This window comes from Pseudophryne corroboree, chromosome 3, assembly GCF_028390025.1.
Source record: "Pseudophryne corroboree isolate aPseCor3 chromosome 3, aPseCor3.hap2, whole genome shotgun sequence".
Taxonomy (NCBI): domain Eukaryota; kingdom Metazoa; phylum Chordata; class Amphibia; order Anura; family Myobatrachidae; genus Pseudophryne; species Pseudophryne corroboree.
This window is the reverse complement of record NC_086446.1, coordinates 547,481,826-547,504,390: the sequence shown is the minus strand read 5'-3', so window position 1 is coordinate 547,504,390 and position 22,565 is coordinate 547,481,826. Positions and strand designations below refer to the sequence as shown.

At 33.4% G+C, this 22,565-nt stretch overlaps 20 non-coding genes across 20 annotated transcripts; all 20 read right to left on the bottom strand.

Moving 5' to 3' along the window:
• Positions 1–745: 745 nt before the first annotated feature.
• TRNAL-UAG (transfer RNA leucine (anticodon UAG)) lies at positions 746–827 on the bottom strand. Its single transcript has one exon. It is a non-coding gene; the product is annotated as a tRNA-Leu (tRNA).
• A 261-nt stretch (positions 828–1,088) lies between these two features.
• TRNAL-AAG (transfer RNA leucine (anticodon AAG)) lies at positions 1,089–1,170 on the bottom strand. Its single transcript has one exon. It is a non-coding gene; the product is annotated as a tRNA-Leu (tRNA).
• Positions 1,171–2,872: 1,702 nt separating this feature from the next.
• On the bottom strand, positions 2,873–2,954 carry TRNAL-UAG (transfer RNA leucine (anticodon UAG)). Its single transcript has one exon. It is a non-coding gene; the product is annotated as a tRNA-Leu (tRNA).
• Positions 2,955–3,216: 262 nt separating this feature from the next.
• TRNAL-AAG (transfer RNA leucine (anticodon AAG)) lies at positions 3,217–3,298 on the bottom strand. Its single transcript has one exon. It is a non-coding gene; the product is annotated as a tRNA-Leu (tRNA).
• Positions 3,299–4,998: 1,700 nt separating this feature from the next.
• On the bottom strand, positions 4,999–5,080 carry TRNAL-UAG (transfer RNA leucine (anticodon UAG)). The gene has a single exon. It is a non-coding gene; the product is annotated as a tRNA-Leu (tRNA).
• A 262-nt stretch (positions 5,081–5,342) lies between these two features.
• TRNAL-AAG (transfer RNA leucine (anticodon AAG)) lies at positions 5,343–5,424 on the bottom strand. The gene has a single exon. It is a non-coding gene; the product is annotated as a tRNA-Leu (tRNA).
• Positions 5,425–7,123: 1,699 nt separating this feature from the next.
• On the bottom strand, positions 7,124–7,205 carry TRNAL-UAG (transfer RNA leucine (anticodon UAG)). Its single transcript has one exon. It is a non-coding gene; the product is annotated as a tRNA-Leu (tRNA).
• Positions 7,206–7,467: 262 nt separating this feature from the next.
• Positions 7,468–7,549, bottom strand: TRNAL-AAG (transfer RNA leucine (anticodon AAG)). Its single transcript has one exon. It is a non-coding gene; the product is annotated as a tRNA-Leu (tRNA).
• Positions 7,550–9,250: 1,701 nt separating this feature from the next.
• On the bottom strand, positions 9,251–9,332 carry TRNAL-UAG (transfer RNA leucine (anticodon UAG)). Its single transcript has one exon. It is a non-coding gene; the product is annotated as a tRNA-Leu (tRNA).
• A 262-nt stretch (positions 9,333–9,594) lies between these two features.
• On the bottom strand, positions 9,595–9,676 carry TRNAL-AAG (transfer RNA leucine (anticodon AAG)). Its single transcript has one exon. It is a non-coding gene; the product is annotated as a tRNA-Leu (tRNA).
• A 1,700-nt stretch (positions 9,677–11,376) lies between these two features.
• Positions 11,377–11,458, bottom strand: TRNAL-UAG (transfer RNA leucine (anticodon UAG)). Its single transcript has one exon. It is a non-coding gene; the product is annotated as a tRNA-Leu (tRNA).
• A 262-nt stretch (positions 11,459–11,720) lies between these two features.
• Positions 11,721–11,802, bottom strand: TRNAL-AAG (transfer RNA leucine (anticodon AAG)). The gene has a single exon. It is a non-coding gene; the product is annotated as a tRNA-Leu (tRNA).
• A 1,703-nt stretch (positions 11,803–13,505) lies between these two features.
• Positions 13,506–13,587, bottom strand: TRNAL-UAG (transfer RNA leucine (anticodon UAG)). Its single transcript has one exon. It is a non-coding gene; the product is annotated as a tRNA-Leu (tRNA).
• Positions 13,588–13,849: 262 nt separating this feature from the next.
• On the bottom strand, positions 13,850–13,931 carry TRNAL-AAG (transfer RNA leucine (anticodon AAG)). The gene has a single exon. It is a non-coding gene; the product is annotated as a tRNA-Leu (tRNA).
• Positions 13,932–15,630: 1,699 nt separating this feature from the next.
• Positions 15,631–15,712, bottom strand: TRNAL-UAG (transfer RNA leucine (anticodon UAG)). Its single transcript has one exon. It is a non-coding gene; the product is annotated as a tRNA-Leu (tRNA).
• Positions 15,713–15,973: 261 nt separating this feature from the next.
• On the bottom strand, positions 15,974–16,055 carry TRNAF-AAA (transfer RNA phenylalanine (anticodon AAA)). The gene has a single exon. It is a non-coding gene; the product is annotated as a tRNA-Phe (tRNA).
• A 2,753-nt stretch (positions 16,056–18,808) lies between these two features.
• TRNAL-UAG (transfer RNA leucine (anticodon UAG)) lies at positions 18,809–18,890 on the bottom strand. Its single transcript has one exon. It is a non-coding gene; the product is annotated as a tRNA-Leu (tRNA).
• Positions 18,891–19,152: 262 nt separating this feature from the next.
• TRNAL-AAG (transfer RNA leucine (anticodon AAG)) lies at positions 19,153–19,234 on the bottom strand. The gene has a single exon. It is a non-coding gene; the product is annotated as a tRNA-Leu (tRNA).
• A 1,701-nt stretch (positions 19,235–20,935) lies between these two features.
• Positions 20,936–21,017, bottom strand: TRNAL-UAG (transfer RNA leucine (anticodon UAG)). The gene has a single exon. It is a non-coding gene; the product is annotated as a tRNA-Leu (tRNA).
• A 262-nt stretch (positions 21,018–21,279) lies between these two features.
• TRNAL-AAG (transfer RNA leucine (anticodon AAG)) lies at positions 21,280–21,361 on the bottom strand. The gene has a single exon. It is a non-coding gene; the product is annotated as a tRNA-Leu (tRNA).
• Positions 21,362–22,565: the final 1,204 nt, after the last annotated feature.

Below are 22,565 nucleotides of genomic sequence, written 5' to 3'. Positions count from 1 at the left end.
CGTTTTATCTTGAAAATAATTATGACAGCAGTGGAATTTGAACCCATGCCTCCAAACAGACTGGAGCCTTAATGCAGCATCTTAGACCGCTCAGCCACATTTCTACCTTGACTCCATAGCTCATAGTTTATAATTTTACATATTATTTTTACATTTTGAGAAGACTCTTGAAATTATGATAAACTGTTTTAAAATCTAGGGCAGATGATGAACTTTTTAACCTACCAATATTTTATTTTAGCAGCTTAGTGGCCTTAGACCGCTCGGCCATGGTACCAAATGAACACTCTTAGCTCACAGATCTGGGCCATATAGCACAGATTACAGTACAAACATTTTTTTTTGTTTTAAATAAATACTTAAAAAGAAGTGTCATACCAAAAGTGTTTAAGTTATGTACAAAATGTTTTGGAAGGTTAAAAAAGTACATCAATTGACATAAAATATTAATGAGAAAGGATTTTTTTATTATTCATTTGCTGTTTAGTAAAGAAAAACACTTTGACATCAATGACTTATTTTTTCTTAGGAAAAATAATTATGGCGGCAGTAGGTTTTGATCCAAAGCCTCCAAAGAAACTGGAACCTTAATCCAGCACCTTAGACACTGCTGATTTTTAGCTCATGCATCTGGATCATATCAATCAGCTATTGAGGAGAAAAGTCTTTATTATTATTGTTTTTCTTATTAGTGGAGAAAAACATTTTGTCATCACTGACTGATGTTTTCATAGTAAAATCATTATGACAGCAGTGGGATTTGAACCCACGCCTCCAGAGAGACTGGAGCCTAAATCCAGCGCCTTAGACTGCTCGGCCATGCTACCACATGGAACTGTTTGACCGAATGCTCACAGTTCTGGATCATACAGTTGAGATTACAGGGAAAAAATGTGTTGTTTTAAATCAATACTTGAAAAGAAGTGTCATGTTACAAGTATTTAAAATACAAAAGTTAAGGAAGCATAAAAAAGGTACAAAATTAGTAGACAATATTAATGAGTAAGGATTTTTTATTATTGATTTGCTGTTTAGTAGAGTAAAACAGTTTGACATCAATAAATGTCATTTTCTCTTGAAAATAATTATGTCAGAAGTGGGATTTGAACCCACGCCTCCAAAGAGACTGGAGCCTTAATCCAGCGCCTTAGACCGCTCGGCCATGCTACCACATATCTGTTTTGGCTCCAAATGTCATAGTTTATTATTTTACATATTATTTTTAAAGTTTGAGAAGACTCTTGAAATTGTGATAAACTGTTTTAAAATCTAGGACAGATGATGAACTTTTCAACCTTCCAATATTTTACTTTAGCAACTTAGTGGCCTTAGTCCGCTCGGCCATGGTACCACATGGACACTCTTAGCTCACAGATCTGGGTCATATAGCTCAGGTTACAGTAAAAACATTTTTTTAAATCAATATTTAAAAAGAAGTGTAATGCAAAAAGTGTTTAAATTATGTACAAAACGTTTTGGAAGGTTAAAAAAAAGTACATAAATTGACATAAAATATCAATGAGAAAGGATATTTTTATTATTCATTTGCTGTTTAGTAGAGAAAAAACACTTTGACATCAATTACTTATTTTTTCTCAGGGAAAATAATTATGGCGGCAGTAGGTTTTGAACCAATTCCTCCAAAGAATCTGGAACTTTAATCCAGCACCTTAGACACTGCTGATTTTTAGCTAATGCATCTGGATCATATTGATCAGATGTTGAGGAGAAAGGACTTTATTATTATTGATTTTCTTATTAGTGGAGAAAAACACATTGCCATCACTGACTGACATTTTCATAGTAAAATCATTATGGAAGCAGTGGGATTCAGACCCACGCCTCCAGAGAGACTGGAACCTAAATCCAGTGCCTTAGACCACTCACCCTTGCTACCCCATGGATACTTTTGACTCAAAGCTCAGAGTTCTGGATCATATAGTTAAGATTACAAGAAAAAATTGTGTAGTTATAAATCAATACTTGAAAAGAAGTGTCATGTTAAAAGTGTTTAAAATACAAAAATTTAAAAAAGGTACAAAATTAGCAGACAATATTAATTAGAAAGGATTTTTTATTATTGACTTGCTGTTTAGTGGAGAAAAACACTTTGACATCAATGACAGTCGTTTTATCTTGAAAATAATTATGACAGCAGTGGAATTTGAACCCATGCCTCCAAATAGACTGGAGCCTTAATGCAGCATCTTAGACCGCTCAGCCACATTTCTACCTTGACTCCATAGCTCATAGTTTATAATTTTACATATTATTTTTACATTTTGAGAAGACTCTTGAAATTATGATAAACTGTTTTAAAATCTAGGGCAGATGATGAACTTTTTAACCTACCAATATTTTATTTTAGCAGCTTAGTGGCCTTAGACCGCTCGGCCATGGTACCAAATGAACACTCTTAGCTCACAGATCTGGGCCATATAGCACAGATTACAGTACAAACATTTTTTTTTGTTTTAAATAAATACTTAAAAAGAAGTGTCATACCAAAAGTGTTTAAGTTATGTACAAAATGTTTTGGAAGGTTAAAAAAGTACATCAATTGACATAAAATATTAATGAGAAAGGATTTTTTTATTATTCATTTGCTGTTTAGTAAAGAAAAACACTTTGACATCAATGACTTATTTTTTCTTAGGAAAAATAATTATGGCGGCAGTATGTTTTGATCCAAAGCCTCCAAAGAAACTGGAACCTTAATCCAGCACCTTAGACACTGCTGATTTTTAGCTCATGCATCTGGATCATATCAATCAGCTATTGAGGAGAAAAGTCTTTATTATTATTGTTTTTCTTATTAGTGGAGAAAAACATTTTGTCATCACTGACTGATGTTTTCATAGTAAAATCATTATGGCAGCAGTGGGATTTGAACCCACGCCTCCAGAGAGACTGGAGCCTAAATCCAGCACCTTAGACCGCTCAGCCATGCTACCACAAGGACCTGTTTGACCGAATGCTCACAGTTCTGGATCATACAGTTGAGATTACAGGGAAAAAATGTGTTGTTTTAAATCAATACTTGAAAAGAAGTGTCATGTTACAAGTATTTAAAATACAAAAAGTTAAGGAAGCATAAAAAAGGTACAAAATTAGTAGACAATATTAATGAGTAAGGATTTTTTATTATTGATTTGCTGTTTAGTAGAGTAAAACAGTTTGACATCAATAAATGTCATTTTCTCTTGAAAATAATTATGGCAGCAGTGGGATTTGAACCCACGCCTCCAAAGAGACTGGAGCCTTAATCCAGCGCCTTAGACCGCTCGGCCATGCTACCACATATCTATTTTGGCTCCAAAGGTCATAGTTTATTATTTTACATATTATTTTTAAAGTTTGAGAAGACTCTTGAAATTGTGATAAACTGTTTTAAAATCTAGGACAGATGATGAACTTTTCAACCTTCCAATATTTTACTTTAGCAACTTAGTGGCCTTAGACCGCTCTGCCATGGTACCACATGGACACTCTTAGCTCACAGATCTGGGTCATATAGCTCAGGTTACAGTAAAAACATTTTTTTAAATCAATATTTAAAAAGAAGTGTTATGCAAAAAGTGTTTAAATTATGTACAAAACGTTTTGGAAGGTTAAAAAAAGTACATAAATTGACATAAAATATCAATGAGAAAGGATATTTTTATTATTCATTTGCTGTTTAGTAGAGAAAAAACACTTTGACATCAATTACTTATTTTTTCTCAGGGAAAATAATTATGGCGGCAGTAGGTTTTGAACCAATTCCTCCAAAGAATCTGGAACTTTAATCCAGCACCTTAGACACTGCTGATTTTTAGCTAATGCATCTGGATCATATTGATCAGATGTTGAGGAGAAAGGACTTTATTATTATTGATTTTCTTATTAGTGGAGAAAAACACATTGCCATCACTGACTGACATTTTCATAGTAAAATCATTATGGAAGCAGTGGGATTCAGACCCACGCCTCCAGAGAGACTGGAACCTAAATCCAGTGCCTTAGACCACTCACCCTTGCTACCCCATGGATACTTTTGACTCAAAGCTCAGAGTTCTGGATCATATAGTTAAGATTACAAGAAAAAATTGTGTAGTTATAAATCAATACTTGAAAAGAAGTGTCATGTTAAAAGTGTTTAAAATACAAAAATTTAAAAAAGGTACAAAATTAGCAGACAATATTAATTAGAAAGGATTTTTTATTATTGACTTGCTGTTTAGTGGAGAAAAACACTTTGACATCAATGACAGTCGTTTTATCTTGAAAATAATTATGACAGCAGTGGAATTTGAACCCATGCCTCCAAACAGACTGGAGCCTTAATGCAGCATCTTAGACCGCTCAGCCACATTTCTACCTTGACTCCATAGCTCATAGTTTATAATTTTACATATTATATTTACATTTTGAGAAGACTCTTGAAATTATGATAAACTGTTTTAAAATCTAGGGCAGATGATGAACTTTTTAACCTACCAATATTTTATTTTAGCAGCTTAGTGGCCTTAGACCGTTCGGCCATGGTACCAAATGAACACTCTTAGCTCACAGATCTGGGCCATATAGCACAGATTACAGTACAAACATTTTTTTTGTTTTAAATAAATTCTTAAAAAGAAGTGTCATACCAAAAGTGTTTAAGTTATGTACAAAATGTTTTGGAAGGTTAAAAAAGTACATCAATTGACATAAAATATTAATGAGAAAGGATTTTTTTATTATTCATTTGCTGTTTAGTAAAGAAAAACACTTTGACATCAATGACTTATTTTTTCTTAGGAAAAATAATTATGGCGGCAGTAGGTTTTGATCCAAAGCCTCCAAAGAAACTGGAACCTTAATCCAGCACCTTAGACACTGCTGATTTTTAGCTCATGCATCTGGATCATATCAATCAGCTATTGAGGAGAAAAGTCTTTATTATTATTGTTTTTCTTATTAGTGGAGAAAAACATTTTGTCATCACTGACTGATGTTTTCATAGTAAAATCATTATGGCAGCAGTGGGATTTGAACCCACGCCTCCAGAGAGACTGGAGCCTAAATCCAGCGCCTTAGACCGGTCGGCCATGCTACCACATGGACCTGTTTGACCGAATGCTCACAGTTCTGGATCATACAGTTGAGATTACAGGGAAAAAATGTATTGTTTTAAATCAATACTTGAAAAGAAGTGTCATGTTACAAGTATTTAAAATACAAAAAGTTAAGGAAGCATAAAAAAGGTACAAAATTAGTAGACAATATTAATGAGTAAGGATTTTTTATTATTGATTTGCTGTTTAGTAGAGTAAAACAGTTTGACATCAATAAATGTCATTTTCTCTTGAAAATAATTATGGCAGCAGTGGGATTTGAACCCACGCCTCCAAAGAGACTCGAGCCTTAATCCAGCACCTTAGACCGCTCGGCCATGCTACCACATATCTATTTTGGCTCCAAAGGTCATAGTTTATTATTTTACATATTATTTTTAAAGTTTGAGAAGACTCTTGAAATTGTGATAAACTGTTTTAAAATCTAGGACAGATGATGAACTTTTCAACCTTCCAATATTTTACTTTAGCAACTTAGTGGCCTTAGACCGCTCGACCATGGTACCACATGGACACTCTTAGCTCACAGATCTGGGTCATATAGCTCAGGTTACAGTAAAAACTTTTTTTTAAATCAATATTTAAAAAGAAGTGTAATGCAAAAAGTGTTTAAATTATGTACAAAACGTTTTGGAAGGTTAAAAAAGTACATAAATTGACATACAATATCAATGAGAAAGGATATTTTTATTATTCATTTGCTGTTTAGTAGAGAAAAAACACTTTGACATCAATTACTTATTTTTTCTCAGGGAAAATAATTATGGCGGCAGTAGGTTTTGAACCAATTCCTCCAAAGAATCTGGAACTTTAATCCAGCACCTTAGACACTGCTGATTTTTAGCTAATGCATCTGGATCATATTGATCAGATGTTGAGGAGAAAGGACTTTATTATTATTGATTTTCTTATTAGTGGAGAAAAACACATTGCCATCACTGACTGACATTTTCATAGTAAAATCATTATGGAAGCAGTGGGATTCAGACCCACGCCTCCAGAGAGACTGGAACCTAAATCCAGTGCCTTAGACCACTCACCCTTGCTACCCCATGGATACTTTTGACTCAAAGCTCAGAGTTCTGGATCATATAGTTAAGATTACAAGAAAAAATTGTGTAGTTATAAATCAATACTTGAAAAGAAGTGTCATGTTAAAAGTGTTTAAAATACAAAAATTTAAAAAAGGTACAAAATTAGCAGACAATATTAATTAGAAAGGATTTTTTATTATTGACTTGCTGTTTAGTGGAGAAAAACACTTTGACATCAATGACAGTCGTTTTATCTTGAAAATAATTATGACAGCAGTGGAATTTGAACCCATGCCTCCAAACAGACTGGAGCCTTAATGCAGCATCTTAGACCGCTCAGCCACATTTCTACCTTGACTCCATAGCTCATAGTTTATAATTTTACATATTATATTTACATTTTGAGAAGACTCTTGAAATTATGATAAACTGTTTTAAAATCTAGGGCAGATGATGAACTTTTTAACCTACCAATATTTTATTTTAGCAGCTTAGTGGCCTTAGACCGTTCGGCCATGGTACCAAATGAACACTCTTAGCTCACAGATCTGGGCCATATAGCACAGATTACAGTACAAACATTTTTTTTGTTTTAAATAAATTCTTAAAAAGAAGTGTCATACCAAAAGTGTTTAAGTTATGTACAAAATGTTTTGGAAGGTTAAAAAAGTACATCAATTGACATAAAATATTAATGAGAAAGGATTTTTTTATTATTCATTTGCTGTTTAGTAAAGAAAAACACTTTGACATCAATGACTTATTTTTTCTTAGGAAAAATAATTATGGCGGCAGTAGGTTTTGATCCAAAGCCTCCAAAGAAACTGGAACCTTAATCCAGCACCTTAGACACTGCTGATTTTTAGCTCATGCATCTGGATCATATCAATCAGCTATTGAGGAGAAAAGTCTTTATTATTATTGTTTTTCTTATTAGTGGAGAAAAACATTTTGTCATCACTGACTGATGTTTTCATAGTAAAATCATTATGGCAGCAGTGGGATTTGAACCCACGCCTCCAGAGAGACTGGAGCCTAAATCCAGCGCCTTAGACCGCTCGGCCATGCTACCACATGGACCTGTTTGACCGAATGCTCACAGTTCTGGATCATACAGTTGAGATTACAGGGAAAAAATGTATTGTTTTAAATCAATACTTGAAAAGAAGTGTCATGTTACAAGTATTTAAAATACAAAAAGTTAAGGAAGCATAAAAAAGGTACAAAATTAGTAGACAATATTAATGAGTAAGGATTTTTTATTATTGATTTGCTGTTTAGTAGAGTAAAACAGTTTGACATCAATAAATGTCATTTTCTCTTGAAAATAATTATGGCAGCAGTGGGATTTGAACCCACGCCTCCAAAGAGACTCGAGCCTTAATCCAGCGCCTTAGACCGCTCGGCCATGCTACCACATATCTATTTTGGCTCCAAAGGTCATAGTTTATTATTTTACATATTATTTTTAAAGTTTGAGAAGACTCTTGAAATTGTGATAAACTGTTTTAAAATCTAGGACAGATGATGAACTTTTCAACCTTCCAATATTTTACTTTAGCAACTTAGTGGCCTTAGACCGCTCGACCATGGTACCACATGGACACTCTTAGCTCACAGATCTGGGTCATATAGCTCAGGTTACAGTAAAAACTTTTTTTTAAATCAATATTTAAAAAGAAGTGTAATGCAAAAAGTGTTTAAATTATGTACAAAACGTTTTGGAAGGTTAAAAAAGTACATAAATTGACATACAATATCAATGAGAAAGGATATTTTTATTATTCATTTGCTGTTTAGTGGAGAAAAAACACTTTGACATCAATTACTTATTTTTTCTCAGGGAAAATAATTATGGCGGCAGTAGGTTTTGAACCAATTCCTCCAAAGAATCTGGAACTTTAATCCAGCACCTTAGACACTGCTGATTTTTAGCTAATGCATCTGGATCATATTGATCAGATGTTGAGGAGAAAGGACTTTATTATTATTGATTTTCTTATTAGTGGAGAAAAACACATTGCCATCACTGACTGACATTTTCATAGTAAAATCATTATGTAAGCAGTGGGATTCAGACCCACGCCTCCAGAGAGACTGGAACCTAAATCCAGTGCCTTAGACCGCTCGCCCTTGCTACCCCATGGATACTTTTGACTCAAAGCTCAGAGTTCTGGATCATATAGTTAAGATTACAAGAAAAAATTGTGTAGTTATAAATCAATACTTGAAAAGAAGTGTCATGTTAAAAGTGTTTAAAATACAAAAATTTAAAAAAGGTACAAAATTAGCAGACAATATTAATTAGAAAGGATTTTTTGTTATTGACTTGCTGTTTAGTGGAGAAAAACACTTTGACATCAATGACTGTCGTTTTATCTTGAAAATAATTATGACAGCAGTGTAATTTGAACCCATGCCTCCAAACAGACTGGAGTCTTAATGCAGCATCTTAGACCGCTCAGCCACATTTCTACCTTGACTCCATAGCTCATAGTTTATAATTTTGCATATTATTTTTACATTTTGAGAAGACTCTTGAAATTATGATAAACTGTTTTAAAATCTAGGGCAGATGATGAACTTTTTAACCTACCAATATTTTATTTTAGCAGCTTAGTGGCCTTAGACCGCTCGGCCATGGTACCAAATAAACACTCTTAGCTCACAGATCTGGGCCATATAGCACAGATTACAGTACAAACATTTTTTTTTTGTTTTAAATAAATACTTAAAAAGAAGTGTCATACCAAAAGTGTTTAAGTTATGTACAAAATGTTTTGGAAGGATAAAAAAGTACATCAATTGACATAAAATATTAATGAGAAAGGATTTTTTTATTATTCATTTGCTGTTTAGTAAAGAAAAACACTTTGACATCAATGACTTATTTTTTCTTAGGAAAAATAATTATGGCAGCAGTAGGTTTTGATCCAAAGCCTCCAAAGAAACTGGAACCTTAATCCAGCGCCTTAGACACTGCTGATTTTTAGCTCATGCATCTGGATCATATCAATCAGCTATTGAGGAGAAAAGTCTTTATTATTATTGTTTTTCTTATTAGTGGAGAAAAACATTTTGTCATCACTGACTGATGTTTTCATAGTAATATCATTATGGCAGCAGTGGGATTTGAACCCATGCCTCCAGAGAGACTGGAGCCTAAATCCAGCGCCTTAGACCGCTCGGCCATGCTACCACATGGACCTGTTTGACCGAATGCTCACAGTTCTGAATCATACAGTTGAGATTACAGGGAAAAAATGTGTTGTTTTAAATCAATACTTGAAAAGAAGTGTCATGTTACAAGTATTTAAAATACAAAAAGTTAAGGAAGCATAATAAAGGTACAAAATTAGTAGACAATATTAATGAGTAAGGATTTTTTATTATTGATTTGCTGTTTAGTAGAGTAAAACAGTTTGACATCAATAAATGTCATTTTCTCTTGAAAATAATTATGGCAGCAGTGGGATTTGAACCCACGCCTCCAAAGAGACTGGAGCCTTAATCCAGCGCCTTAGACCGCTCGGCCATGCTACCACATATCTATTTTGGCTCCAAAGGTCATAGTTTATTATTTTACATATTATTTTTAAAGTTTGAGAAGACTCTTGAAATTGTGATAAACTGTTTTAAAATCTAGGACAGATGATGAACTTTTCAACCTTCAATATTTTACTTTAGCAACTTAGTGGCCTTAGACCGCTCGGCCATGGTACCACATGGACACTCTTAGCTCACAGATCTGGGTCATATAGCTCAGGTTACAGTAAAAACATTTTTTTAAATCAATATTTAAAAAAAAGTGTAATGCAAAAAGTGTTTAAATTATGTACAAAACGTTTTGGAAGGTTAAAAAAGTACATACATTGACATAAAATATCAATGAGAAAGGATATTTTTATTATTCATTTGCTGTTTAGTAGAGAAAAAACACTTTGACATCAATTATTTATTTTTTCTCAGGGAAAATAATTATGGCGGCAGTAGGTTTTGAACCAATTCCTCCAAAGAATCTGGAACTTTAATCCAGCACCTTAGACACTGCTGATTTTTAGCTAATGCATCTGGATCATATTGATCAGATGTTGAGGAGAAAGGACTTTATTATTATTGATTTTCTTATTAGTGGAGAAAAACACATTGCCATCACTGACTGACATTTTCATAGTAAAATCATTATGGAAGCAGTGGGATTCAGACCCACGCCTCCAGAGAGACTGGAACCTAAATCCAGTGCCTTAGACCACTCGCCCTTGCTACCCCATGGATACTTTTGACTCAAAGCTCAGAGTTCTGGATCATATAGTTAAGATTACAAGAAAAAATTGTGTAGTTATAAATCAATACTTGAAAAGAAGTGTCATGTTAAAAGTGTTTAAAATACAAAAATTTAAAAAAGGTACAAAATTAGCAGACAATATTAATTAGAAAGGATTTTTTATTATTGACTTGCTGTTTAGTGGAGAAAAACACTTTGACATCAATGACAGTCGTTTTATCTTGAAAATAATTATGACAGCAGTGGAATTTGAACCCATGCCTACAAACAGACTGGAGCCTTAATGCAGCATCTTAGACCGCTCAGCCACATTTCTACCTTGACTCCATAGCTCATAGTTTATAATTTTACATATTATTTTTACATTTAGAGAAGACTCTTGAAATTATGATAAACTGTTTTAAAATCTAGGGCAGATGATGAACTTTTTAACCTACCAATATTTTATTTTAGCAGCTTAGTGGCCTTAGACCGCTCGGCCATGGTACCAAATGAACACTCTTAGCTCACAGATCTGGGCCATATAGCACAGATTACAGTACAAACATTTTTTTTTTGTTTTAAATAAATACTTAAAAAGAAGTGTCATACCAAAAGTGTTTAAATTATGTACAAAATGTTTTGGAAGGTTAAAAAAGTACATCAATTGACATAAAATATTAATGAGAAAGGATTTTTTTATTATTCATTTGCTGTTTAGTAAAGAAAAACACTTTGACATCAATGACTTATTTTTTCTTAGGAAAAATAATTATGGCGGCAGTAGGTTTTGATCCAAAGCCTCCAAAGAAACTGGAACCTTAATCCAGCACCTTAGACACTGCTGATTTTTAGCTCATGCATCTGGATCATATCAATCAGCTATTGAGGAGAAAAGTCTTTATTATTATTGTTTTTCTTATTAGTGGAGAAAAACATTTTGTCATCACTGACTGATGTTTTCATAGTAAAATCATTATGGCAGCAGTGGGATTTGAACCCACGCCTCCAGAGAGACTGGAGCCTAAATCCAGCGCCTTAGACCGCTCGGCCATGCTACCACATGGACCTGTTTGACCGAATGCTCACAGTTCTGAATCATACAGTTGAGATTACAGGGAAAAAATGTGTTGTTTTAAATCAATACTTGAAAAGAAGTGTCATGTTACAAGTATTTAAAATACAAAAAGTTAAGGAAGCATAATAAAGGTACAAAATTAGTAGACAATATTAATGAGTAAGGATTTTTTATTATTGATTTGCTGTTTAGTAGAGTAAAACAGTTTGACATCAATAAATGTCATTTTCTCTTGAAAATAATTATGGCAGCAGTGGGATTTGAACCCACGCCTCCAAAGAGACTGGAGCCTTAATCCAGCGCCTTAGACCGCTCGGCCATGCTACCACATATCTATTTTGGCTCCAAAGGTCATAGTTTATTATTTTACATATTATTTTTAAAGTTTGAGAAGACTCTTGAAATTGTGATAAACTGTTTTAAAATCTAGGATAGATGATGAACTTTTCAACCTTCCAATATTTTACTTTAGCAACTTAGTGGCCTTAGTCCGCTCGGCCATGGTACCACATGGACACTCTTAGCTCACAGATCTGGGTCATATAGCTCAGGTTACAGTAAAAACATTTTTTTTAAATCAATATTTAAAAAAAAGTGTAATGCAAAAAGTGTTTAAATTATGTACAAAACGTTTTGGAAGGTTAAAAAAAAGTCCATAAATTGACATAAAATATCAATGAGAAAGGATATTTTTATTATTCATTTGCTGTTTAGTAGAGAAAAAACACTTTGACATCAATTACTTATTTTTTCTCAGGGAAAATAATTATGGCGGCAGTAGGTTTTGAACCAATTCCTCCAAAGAATCTGGAACTTTAATCCAGCACCTTAGACACTGCTGATTTTTAGCTAATGCATCTGGATCATATTGATCAGATGTTGAGGAGAAAGGACTTTATTATTATTGATTTTCTTATTAGTGGAGAAAAACACATTGCCATCACTGACTGACATTTTCATAGTAAAATCATTATGGAAGCAGTGGGATTCAGACCCACGCCTCCAGAGAGACTGGAACCTAAATCCAGTGCCTTAGACCACTCGCCCTTGCTACCCCATGGATACTTTTGACTCAAAGCTCAGAGTTCTTGATCATATAGTTAAGATTACAAGAAAAAAATGTGTAGTTATAAATCAATACTTGAAAAGAAGTGTCATGTTAAAAGTGTTTAAAATACAAAAATTTAAAAAAGGTACAAAATTAGCAGACAATATTAATTAGAAAGGATTTTTTATTATTGACTAGCTGTTTAGTGGAGAAAAACACTTTGACATCAATGACAGTCGTTTTATCTTGAAAATAATTATGACAGCAGTGGAATTTGAACCCATGCCTCCAAACAGACTGGAGCCTTAATGCAGCATCTTAGACCGCTCAGCCACATTTCTACCTTGACTCCATAGCTCATAGTTTATAATTTTACATATTATTTTTACATTTTGAGAAGACTCTTGAAATTATGATAAACTGTTTTAAAATCTAGGGCAGATGATGAACTTTTTAACCTACCAATATTTTATTTTAGCAGCTTAGTGGCCTTAGACCGCTCGGCCATGGTACCAAATGAACACTCTTAGCTCACAGATCTGGGCTATATAGCACAGATTACAGTACAAACATTTTTTTTTGTTTTAAATAAATACTTAAAAAGAAGTGTCACACCAAAAGTGTTTAAGTTATGTACAACATGTTTTGGAAGGTTAAAAAAGTACATCAATTGACATAAAATATTAATGAGAAAGGATTTTTTTATTATTCATTTGCTGTTTAGTAAAGAAAAACACTTTGACATCAATTACTTATTTTTTCTTAGGAAAAATAATTATGGCGGCAGTAGGTTTTGATCCAAAGCCTCCAAAGAAACTGGAACCTTAATCCAGCACCTTAGACACTGCTGATTTTTAGCTCATGCATCTGGATCATATCAATCAGCTATTGAGGAGAAAAGTCTTTATTATTATTGTTTTTCTTATTAGTGGAGAAAAACATTTTGTCATCACTGACTGATGTTTTCATAGTAAAATCATTATGGCAGCAGTGGGATTTGAACCCACGCCTCCAGAGAGACTGGAGCCTAAATCCAGCGCCTTAGACCGCTCGGCCATGCTACCACATGGACCTGTTTGACCGAATGCTCACAGTTCTGGATCATACAGTTGAGATTACAGGGAAAAAATGTGTTGTTTTAAATCAATACTTGAAAAGAAGTGTCATGTTACAAGTATTTAAAATACAAAAAGTTAAGGAAGCATAAAAAAGGTACAAAATTAGTAGACAATATTAATGAGTGAGGATTTTTTATTATTGATTTGCTGTTTAGTAGAGTAAAACAGTTTGACATCAATAAATGTCATTTTCTCTTGAAAATAATTATGGCAGCAGTGGGATTTGAACCCACGCCTCCAAAGAGACTGGAGCCTTAATCCAGCGCCTTAGACCGCTCGGCCATGCTACCACATATCTATTTTGGCTCCAAAGGTCATAGTTTATTATTTTACATATTATTTTTAAAGTTTGAGAAGACTCTTGAAATTGTGATAAACTGTTTTAAAATCTAGGACAGATGATGAACTTTTCAACCTTCCAATATTTTACTTTAGCAACTTAGTGGCCTTAGTCTGCTCGGCCATGGTACCACATGGACACTCTTAGCTCACAGATCTGGGTCATATAGCTCAGGTTACAGTAAAAACATTTTTTTAAATCAATATTTAAAAAAAAGTGTAATGCAAAAAGTGTTTAAATTATGTACAAAACGTTTTGGAAGGTTAAAAAAAGTACATAAATTGACATAAAATATCAATGAGAAAGGATATTTTTATTATTCATTTGCTGTTTAGTAGAGAAAAAACACTTTGACATCAATTACTTATTTTTTCTCAGGGAAAATAATTATGGCGGCAGTAGGTTTTGAACCAATTCCTCCAAAGAATCTGGAACTTTAATCCAGCACCTTAGACACTGCTGATTTTTAGCTAATGCATCTGGATCATATTGATCAGGTGTTGAGGAGAAAGGACTTTATTATTATTGATTTTCTTATTAGTGGAGAAAAACACATTGCCATCACTGACTGACATTTTCATAGTAAAATCATTATGGAAGCAGTGGGATTCAGACCCACGCCTCCAGAGAGACTGGAACCTAAATCCAGTGCCTTAGACCACTCGCCCTTGCTACCCCATGGATACTTTTGACTCAAAGCTCAGAGTTCTGGATCACATAGTTAAGATTACAAGAAAAAATTGTGTAGTTATAAATCAATACTTGAAAAGAAGTGTCATGTTAAAAGTGTTTAAAATACAAAAATTTAAAAAAGGTACAAAATTAGCAGACAATATTAATTAGAAAGGATTTTTTATTATTGACTTGCTGTTTAGTGGAGAAAAACACTTTGACATCAATGACAGTCGTTTTATCTTGAAAATAATTATGACAGCAGTGGAATTTGAACTCATGCCTACAAACAGACTGGAACCTTAATGCAGCATCTTAGACCGCTCAGCCACATTTCTACCTTGACTCCGTAGCTCATAGTTTATAATTTTACATATTATTTTTACATTTTGAGAAGACTTGAAATTATGATAAACTGTTTTAAAATCTAGGGCAGATGATGAACTTTTTAACCTACCAATATTTTATTTTAGCAGCTTAGTGGCCTTAGACCACTCGGCCATGGTACCAAATGAACACTCTTAGCTCACAGATCTGGGCCATATAGCACAGATTACAGTACAAACATTTCTTTTTGTTTTAAATAAATACTTAAAAAGAAGTGTCATACCAAAAGTGTTTAAGTTATGTACAAAATGTTTTGGAAGGTTAAAAAAGTACATCAATTGACATAAAATATTAATGAGAAAGGATTTTTTTATTATTCATTTGCTGTTTAGTAAAGAAAAACACTTTGACATCAATGACTTATTTTTTCTTAGGAAAAATAATTATTGCGGCAGTAGGTTTTGATCCAAAGCCTCCAAAGAAACTGGAACCTTAATCCAGCACCTTAGACACTGCTGATTTTTAGCTCATGCATCTGGATCATATCAATCAGCTATTGAGGAGAAAAGTCTTTATTATTATTGTTTTTCTTATTAGTGGAGAAAAACATTTTGTCATCACTGACTGATGTTTTCATAGTAATATCATTATGGCAGCAGTGGGATTTGAACCCACGCCTCCAGAGAGACTGGAGCCTAAATCCAGCACCTTAGACCGCTCGGCCATGCTACCACATGGACCTGTCTGACTGAATGCTCACAGTTCTGGATCATACAGTTGAGATTACAGGAAAAAATGTGTTGTTTTAAATCAATACTTGAAAAGAAGTGTCATGTTACAAGTATTTAAAATACAAAAAGTTAAGGAAGCATAAAAAAGGTACAAAATTAGTAGACAATATTAATGAGTAAGGATTTTTTATTATTGATTTGCTGTTTAGTAGAGTAAAACAGTTTGACATCAATAAATGTCATTTTCTCTTGAAAATAATTATGGCAGCAGTGGGATTTGAACCCACGCCTCCAAAGAGACTGGAGCTTTAATCCAGCGCCTTAGACCGCTCGGCCATGCTACCACATATCTATTTTGGCTCCAAAGGTCATAGTTTATTATTTTACATATTATTTTTAAAGTTTGAGAAGACTCTTGAAATTGTGATAAACTGTTTTAAAATCTAGGACAGATGATGAACTTTTCAACCTTCCAATATTTTACTTTAGCAACTTAGTGGCCTTAGACCGCTCGGCCATGGTACCACATGGACACTCTTAGCTCACAGATCTGGGTCATGTAGCTCAGGTTACAGTAAAAACATTTTTTTAAATCAATATTTAAAAAGAAGTGTAATGCAAAAAGTGTTTAAATTATGTACAAAACGTTTTGGAAGGTTAAAAAAGTACATAAATTGACATAAAATATCAATGAGAAAGGATATTTTTATTATTCATTTGCTGTTTAGTAGAGAAAAAACACTTTGACATCAATGACTTATTTTTTCTCAGGGAAAATAATTATGGCAGCAGTAGGTTTTGAACCAATTCCTCCAAAGAATCTGGAACTTTAATCCAGCACCTTAGACACTGCTGATTTTTAGCTAATGCATCTGGATCATATTGATCAGATGTTGAGGAGAAAGGACTTTATTATTATTGATTTTCTTATTAGTGGAGAAAAACACATTGCCATCACTGACTGACATTTTCATAGTAAAATCATTATGGAAGCAGTGGGATTCAGACCCACGCCTCCAGAGAGACTGGAACCTAAATCCAGTGCCTTAGACCACTCGCCCTTGCTACCCCATGGATACTTTTGACTCAAAGCTCAGAGTTATGGATCATATAGTTAAGATTACAAGAAAAAATTGTGTAGTTATAAATCAATACTTGAAAAGAAGTGTCATGTTAAAAGTGTTTAAAATACAAAAATTTAAAAAAGGTACAAAATTAGCAGACAATATTAATTAGAAAGGATTTTTTATTATTGACTTGCTGTTTAGTGGAGAAAAACACTTTGACATCAATGACAGTCGTTTTATCTTGAAAATAATTATGACAGCAGTGGAATTTGAACCCATGCCTCCAAACAGACTGGAGCCTTAATGCAGCATCTTAGACCGCTCAGCCACATTTCTACCTTGACTCCATAGCTCATAGTTTATAATTTTACATATTATTTTTACATTTTGAGAAGACTCTTGAAATTATGATAAACTGTTTTAAAATCTAGGGCAGATGATGAACTTTTTAACCTACCAATATTTTATTTTAGCAGCTTAGTGGCCTTAGACCGCTCGGCCATGGTACCACATGGCCACTCTTAGCTCACAGATCTGGGTCATATAGCTCAGGTTACAGTAAAAACATTTTTTTAAATCAATATTTAAAAAGAAGTGTAATGCAAAAAGTGTTTAAATTATGTACAAAACGTTTTGGAAGGTTAAAAAAAAGTACATAAATTGACATAAAATATCAATGAGAAAGGATATTTTTATTATTCATTTGCTGTTTAGTAGAGAAAAAACACTTTGACATCAATTACTTATTTTTTCTCAGGGAAAATAATTATGGCGGCAGTAGGTTTTGAACCAATTCCTCCAAAGAATCTGGAACTTTAATCCAGCACCTTAGACACTGCTGATTTTTAGCTAATGCATCTGGATCATATTGATCAGATGTTGAGGAGAAAGGACTTTATTATTATTGATTTTCTTATTAGTGGAGAAAAACACATTGCCATCACTGACTGACATTTTCATAGTAAAATCATTATGGAAGCAGTGGGATTCAGACTCACGCCTCCAGAGAGACTGGAACCTAAATCCAGTGCCTTAGACCACTCACCCTTGCTACCCCATGGATACTTTTGACTCAAAGCTCAGAGTTCTGGATCATATAGTTAAGATTACAAGAAAAAATTGTGTAGTTATAAATCAATACTTGAAAAGAAGTGTCATGTTAAAAGTGTTTAAAATACAAAAATTTAAAAAAGGTACAAAATTAGCAGACAATATTAATTAGAAAGGATTTTTTATTATTGACTTGCTTTTTAGTGGAGAAAAACACTTTGACATCAATGACAGTCGTTTTATCTTGAAAATAATTATGACAGCAGTGGAATTTGAACCCATGCCTCAAAACAGACTGGAGCCTTAATGCAGCATCTTAGACCGCTCAGCCACATTTCTACCTTGTCTCCATAGCTCATAGTTTATAATTTTATATATTATTTTTACATTTTGAGAAGACTCTTGAAATTATGATAAACTGTTTTAAAATCTAGGGCAGATGATGAACTTTTTAACCTACCAATATTTTATTTTAGCAGCTTAGTGGCCTTAGACCGCTCGGCCATGGTACCAAATGAACACTCTTAGCTCACAGATCTGGGCCATATAGCACAGATTACAGTACAAACATTTTTTTTTGTTTTAAATAAATACTTAAAAAGAAGTGTCATACCAAAAGTGTTTAAGTTATGTACAAAATGTTTTGGAAGGTTAAAAAAGTACATCAATTGACATAAAATATTAATGAGAAAGGATTTTTTTATTATTCATTTGCTGTTTAGTGAAGAAAAACACTTTGACATCAATGACTTATTTTTTCTTAGGAAAAATAATTATGGCGGCAGTAGGTTTTGATCCAAAGCCTCCAAAGAAACTGGAACCTTAATCCAGCACCTTAGACACTGCTGATTTTTAGCTCATGCATCTGGATCATATCAATCAGCTATTGAGGAGAAAAGTCTTTATTATTATTGTTTTTCTTATTAGTGGAGAAAAACATTTTGTCATCACTGACTGATGTTTTCATAGTAAAATCATTATGGCAGCAGTGGGATTTGAACCCACGCCTCCAGAGAGACTGGAGCCTAAATCCAGCGCCTTAGACTGCTCGGCCATGCTACCACATGGAACTGTTTGACCGAATGCTCACAGTTCTGGATCATACAGTTGAGATTACAGGGAAAAAATGTGTTGTTTTAAATCAATACTTGAAAAGAAGTGTCATGTTACAAGTATTTAAAATACAAAAAGTTAAGGAAGCATAAAAAAGGTACAAAATTAGTAGACAATATTAATGAGTAAGGATTTTTTATTATTGATTTGCTGTTTAGTAGAGTAAAACAGTTTGACATCAATAAATGTCATTTTCTCTTGAAAATAATTATGGCAGAAGTGGGATTTGAACCCACGCCTCCAAAGAGACTGGAGCCTTAATCCAGCGCCTTAGACCGCTCGGCCATGCTCCCACATATCTGTTTTGGCTCCAAATGTCATAGTTTATTATTTTACATATTATTTTTAAAGTTTGAGAAGACTCTTGAAATTGTGATAAACTGTTTTAAAATCTAGGACAGATGATGAACTTTTCAACCTTCCAATATTTTACTTTAGCAACTTAGTGGCCTTAGTCCGCTCGGCCATGGTACCACATGGACACTCTTAGCTCACAGATCTGGGTCATATAGCTCAGGTTACAGTAAAAACATTTTTTTAAATCAATATTTAAAAAGAAGTGTAATGCAAAAAGTGTTTAAATTATGTACAAAACGTTTTGGAAGGTTAAAAAAAAGTACATAAATTGACATAAAATATCAATGAGAAAGGATATTTTTATTATTCATTTGCTGTTTAGTAGAGAAAAAACACTTTGACATCAATTACTTATTTTTTCTCAGGGAAAATAATTATGGCGGCAGTAGGTTTTGAACCAATTCCTCCAAAGAATCTGGAACTTTAATCCAGCACCTTAGACACTGCTGATTTTTAGCTAATGCATCTGGATCATATTGATCAGATGTTGAGGAGAAAGGACTTTATTATTATTGATTTTCTTATTAGTGGAGAAAAACACATTGCCATCACTGACTGACATTTTCATAGTAAAATCATTATGGAAGCAGTGGGATTCAGACCCACGCCTCCAGAGAGACTGGAACCTAAATCCAGTGCATTAGACCACTCGCCCTTGCTACCCCATGGATACTTTTGACTCAAAGCTCAGAGTTATGGATCATATAGTTAAGATTACAAGAAAAAATTGTGTAGTTATAAATCAATACTTGAAAAGAAGTGTCATGTTAAAAGTGTTTAAAATACAAAAATTTAAAAAAGGTACAAAATTAGCAGACAATATTAATTAGAAAGGATTTTTTATTATTGACTTGCTGTTTAGTGGAGAAAAACACTTTGACATCAATGACAGTCGTTTTATCTTGAAAATAATTATGACAGCAGTGGAATTTGAACCCATGCCTCCAAATAGACTGGAGCCTTAATGCAGCATCTTAGACCGCTCAGCCACATTTCTACCTTGACTCCATAGCTCATAGTTTATAATTTTACATATTATTTTTACATTTTGAGAAGACTCTTGAAATTATGATAAACTGTTTTAAAATCTAGGGCAGATGATGAACTTTTTAACCTACCAATATTTTATTTTAGCAGCTTAGTGGCCTTAGACCGCTCGGCCATGGTACCAAATGAACACTCTTAGCTCACAGATCTGGGCCATATAGCACAGATTACAGTACAAACATTTTTTTTGTTTTAAATAAATACTTAAAAAGAAGTGTCATACCAAAAGTGTTTAAATTATGTACAAAATGTTTTGGAAGGTTAAAAAAGTACATCAATTGACATAAAATATTAATGAGAAAGGATTTTTTTATTATTCATTTGCTGTTTAGTAAAGAAAAACACTTTGACATCAATGACTTATTTTTTCTTAGGAAAAATAATTATGGCGGCAGTATGTTTTGATCCAAAGCCTCCAAAGAAACTGGAACCTTAATCCAGCACCTTAGACACTGCTGATTTTTAGCTCATGCATCTGGATCATATCAATCAGCTATTGAGGAGAAAAGTCTTTATTATTATTGTTTTTCTTATTAGTGGAGAAAAACATTTTGTCATCACTGACTGATGTTTTCATAGTAAAATCATTATGGCAGCAGTGGGATTTGAACCCACGCCTCCAGAGAGACTGGAGCCTAAATCCAGCGCCTTAGACCGCTCGGCCATGCTACCACAAGGACCTGTTTGACCGAATGCTCACAGTTCTGGATCATACAGTTGAGATTACAGGGAAAAAATGTGTTGTTTTAAATCAATACTTGAAAAGAAGTGTCATGTTACAAGTATTTAAAATACAAAAAGTTAAGGAAGCATAAAAAAGGTACAAAATTAGTAGACAATATTAATGAGTAAGGATTTTTTATTATTGATTTGCTGTTTAGTAGAGTAAAACAGTTTGACATCAATAAATGTCATTTTCTCTTGAAAATAATTATGGCAGCAGTGGGATTTGAACCCACGCCTCCAAAGAGACTGGAGCCTTAATCCAGCGCCTTAGACCGCTCGGCCATGCTACCACATATCTATTTTGGCTCCAAAGGTCATAGTTTATTATTTTACATATTATTTTTAAAGTTTGAGAAGACTCTTGAAATTGTGATAAACTGTTTTAAAATCTAGGACAGATGATGAACTTTTCAACCTTCCAATATTTTACTTTAGCAACTTAGTGGCCTTAGACCGCTCGGCCATGGTACCACATGGACACTCTTAGCTCACAGATCTGGGTCATATAGCTCAGGTTACAGTAAAAACATTTTTTTAAATCAATATTTAAAAAGAAGTGTAATGCAAAAAGTGTTTAAATTATGTACAAAACGTTTTGGAAGGTTAAAAAAAGTACATAAATTGACATAAAATATCAATGAGAAAGGATATTTTTATTATTCATTTGCTGTTTAGTAGAGAAAAAACACTTTGACATCAATTACTTATTTTTTCTCAGGGAAAATAATTATGGCGGCAGTAGGTTTTGAACCAATTCCTCCAAAGAATCTGGAACTTTAATCCAGCACCTTAGACACTGCTGATTTTTAGCTAATGCATCTGGATCATATTGATCAGATGTTGAGGAGAAAGGACTTTATTATTATTGATTTTCTTATTAGTGGAGAAAAACACATTGCCATTACTGACTGACATTTTCATAGTAAAATCATTATGGAAGCAGTGGGATTCAGACCCACGCCTCCAGAGAGACTGGAACCTAAATCCAGTGCCTTAGACCACTCACCCTTGCTACCCCATGGATACTTTTGACTCAAAGCTCAGAGTTCTGGATCATATAGTTAAGATTACAAGAAAAAATTGTGTAGTTATAAATCAATACTTGAAAAGAAGTGTCATGTTAAAAGTGTTTAAAATACAAAAATTTAAAAAAGGTACAAAATTAGCAGACAATATTAATTAGAAAGGATTTTTTATTATTGAGTTGCTGTTTAGTGGAGAAAAACACTTTGACATCAATGACAGTCGTTTTATCTTGAAAATAATTATGACAGCAGTGGAATTTGAACCCATGCCTCCAAACAGACTGGAGCCTTAATGCAGCATCTTAGACCGCTCAGCCACATTTCTACCTTGACTCCATAGCTCATAGTTTATAATTTTACATATTATTTTTACATTTTGAGAAGACTCTTGAAATTATGATAAACTGTTTTAAAATCTAGGGCAGATGATGAACTTTTTAACCTACCAATATTTTATTTTAGCAGCTTA